The following is a 3,336-nucleotide window of genomic DNA, read 5'->3' as shown; positions in this document are numbered from 1 at the left end:
GTGTGAAAATCAGTCAGTACTCCCAATTAAAGGAGGAGGAGCCAACCAGGCTCCTGAAGCAACCACCACATCACAGGGTTTCCCACCTCAGGGTCCCTGCAGAACCCAGGTAAGGTCCTTTAGGTATGCCTGGGACACAAGAGAGGCTGTACCACACCACAAAACAGGGGAGTGAATTGTCGGTGGGAGCGACTTGATTTTATTTTTATTTTTTAAGATGTACTTATTTATTTGGAAGGCAGAGTTACAGAGAAGGCAGAGGCAGAGAGAGAGGAAGTCTTCCATCCACTGGTTCACTCTCCAAATGGCAGCAGTGGCTGGAGATGGGCTGATCAGAAGCCAGGAGCCAGGAGCTTCTTCAAGGTCTCCCACAGGAGTGCAGGGGCCCAAGGACTTGAGCCATCTTCCACTGCTTTCCCAGGCCACAGCAGAGCTGGATTGGAAGTGGAGCAGCTAGGACTAGAACCAGCACCGATATGGGTTGCCGGCGCTTCAGGCCAGGGCATTAACCCACTGCGCCACAGAACCAGCCCGAATGTCGCTCTGTTTCAAATAAATATTTAAAAAAATAAAGTAAGGGGCCAGCACTGTGGCGTAGCGGGTAAAGCTACCGCCTGAAGTGCCGGCATCCCATATGGGCGCTGGTTCAAGTCCTGGCTGCTCCACTTCCGATCCAGCTCCTCTATGGCCTGGGAAAGCAGTAGAAGATGGCCCAAGTCCTTGGGCTCCTGCACCCACGTGGGAAACCTGGAAGAAGCTCCTGGCTCCTGGCTTCGGATGGACGCAGCTCCGGTCGTGGTGGCCATCTGGGGAGTGAATCAGCGGATGGAAGACCTCTCTCTGTCTCTACCTCTCTCTGTCACTCTGTCTTTCAAATAAATAAAATAAATCTTAAAAAAAAAAAAAAAAGAAAAAGAAAAGAAACAGAGTGACAGAGAGAGAGATCTTCTATTTTTTTTTTAAGTAACAGTCTCTATTCTTTTTTTTTTTTCTTTTTTTTTGACAGGCAGAGTCAGACAGTGAGAGACAGAGAGACAGAGAGAAAGGTCCTACTTCCGTTGGTTCATCCCCCAAATGGCTGCTATGGCCCGTGCGCTGCGCCGATCCAAAGCCAGGAGCCAGATGCTTCCTCCTGGTCTCCCATACGGGTGCAGGGTCCAAGCAATTGGGCCATCCTCCACTGCCTTCCTAGGCCACAGCAGAGAGCTGGATTGAAAGAGGAGAACCGGAACAGAACCGGCACCCCAACCGGGACTAGAACCGGGATGCTGGTGCTGCAGGCGGAGGATTAGCCAAGTGAGCCACGGCCCCGGCCTCTATTCTTTCAAATAGGGCTTTAACCCTCTGTGCCACAGCGCTGGCCCGAGATCTTCTGTTCTTTAGTTCACTCCTCAAATGGCCACAATAGCCAGGTGTGGGCCAGGCGAAAACCAGGAGCCTGGAATTCCATCTGGGTCTCCCGTATGCGTGCCAGGGGCCTAAGAAACTTGAGTTATCGTCTGCTGCTTTCCCAGAATGCTGCATTAGCAGGAATGCTGTGTCGGAAGCAGGACAGCTGAGACTCGAAGCCTCGAACCAGCACTCTGGCATGGGATGCTGGAGTCACAGGTGGCAGCCTAACCTGCTGCACCACGATGACAGTCCCAAGAACATGACTTTAGAACCACATTGTCTGTGACTGCCCATGAATAATAATTGTATGACCGCCAGATCAGCTAATGGACCCAAGCAACACTTTTCTTACCTCTAAGGAAAATGGTCGCATAGCCATGTACTTCAGAAAGGTTTTAAGAACATAGTAATATAGTCACAGATTTAGCACTGCGCCTGGCACACCACAAGGGACTGATGCTGTTAGCATCGTTAAACTGCCAGGCCAAGGTCGCCCCACCACATATGATGCTGAGCACAGTGCGAAACGTACAGACGACTCCCCATCAGGCATAAGACACAGGCCCCATCTCTGCCACAGATGAGGCCGTCTCTTGGGACTTCACCAGAAAATCATTTTACTTTCTTTCATGGTAATATTAGCTCTGTAGTTCATTCTGGATCGTTTTATTCTTTTTTTTTTTTTTTTTTTCTGACTCTACTCTGAAACTATTAGAACCCCCCAGCGAGGGGAAGTTTAGACTCTCTTCTTGGGGAGCTGGGAAGTCGCAGATGTCAGAGGTGGGGGTGATTTTTAAAGTAATAGATGTTCTCGACCTGGGAGAGGTTGTGAACCAGGGAACAGAGGGAAGGGAGAGCCAGACTTCATTAAAACCCTTCCCTATTGTGAAATCCCTGCGTTCGGCAAACTTCTCTTTTCTCATTTTGCAATGCTTGTCCCTACGGGAAAACCGCACACCCTACTCCCTGTGCTCCCTCATTCTGATCCTTCTACCCCTCTGCCCCCCTACTCTCTCCTCTCTGCTCTCCAATGCTCCAACATCCGGCTTCAGGTTGAGCCAAAGAAAATCTGCTTTTAGAGACTTTCTGGCTTCTCAGCCATGCTTGGGCCCAGCAGGAGACACAACACCTAGGGGAGGGGAGCCAGTATGGTCTACATAGGAGGTTAGGCATCCACCTGTGGTGCTAATCCCGGCTGCTTCTCTTCCGATCCAGCTCTCTGCTATGGCAGCGGAAGATGGCCCAAGTGTTTGGACCCCTGCACCCGCGTGGGAGACGCAGAAGCTCCTGACTCCTGGCTCCTGGCTTTGGATCCACCCAGCTCTGGCCACTGCAGCCATTTGGGGAGTGAACCAGCAGATGGAAGACCTCTCTCTCTCTGTCTCTCCCTCTCTGTAACTCAACCTCTCAAGTAAATAAATAAATCTTAAAAACAAAGCAAAACAAAACAAAAAAACCCTGGGGGAGACTGTTGCTGTGGCAATCAGTTCCTGGTGGCCTTTGGGCAACTCTCAGCGTGGTTGCTAAAGAAAACCGAAGGAGCCTGAGGCTAGAGGTGGCGGCGCTGGGGACAGAATTGCGGTGGGATTCCGGCAGGCAGAGGCCGCTGTTAAAGGCCAAGGGGGCACAGCGCCCTCTAAAGGGAGTGCGGACTAGTCCGGTCACAGTATCACGTGTCCCCAGCCCCACCAATTGAAAATCAGCAATCGCTTCCTCCGTTCCCCATGGAAACAATCCCGCCCCGCGGGTCCTCCCCGCCCCACTCTGTCGTGAGGTTTTGGCATTTTATTGAGTAGTCAAGCTGACAATCAAATACCTGCGCCTTTTGGATGGACACCTTCCTTCCGCTAAGCAAGCTAAGACATTCATTGGTCAATATCTCAAAGGCCGGCTTATTCTTAACCAATGACCGTCACCGTAGGTGGGGTTTCAGTAAGACCTATG

Source organism: Lepus europaeus, chromosome 10 (genome assembly GCF_033115175.1).
Source record: "Lepus europaeus isolate LE1 chromosome 10, mLepTim1.pri, whole genome shotgun sequence".
In the NCBI taxonomy this organism is placed as follows: domain Eukaryota; kingdom Metazoa; phylum Chordata; class Mammalia; order Lagomorpha; family Leporidae; genus Lepus; species Lepus europaeus.
The sequence above is the reverse complement of the archived record's forward strand: the minus strand, read 5'-3'. Positions refer to the sequence as shown.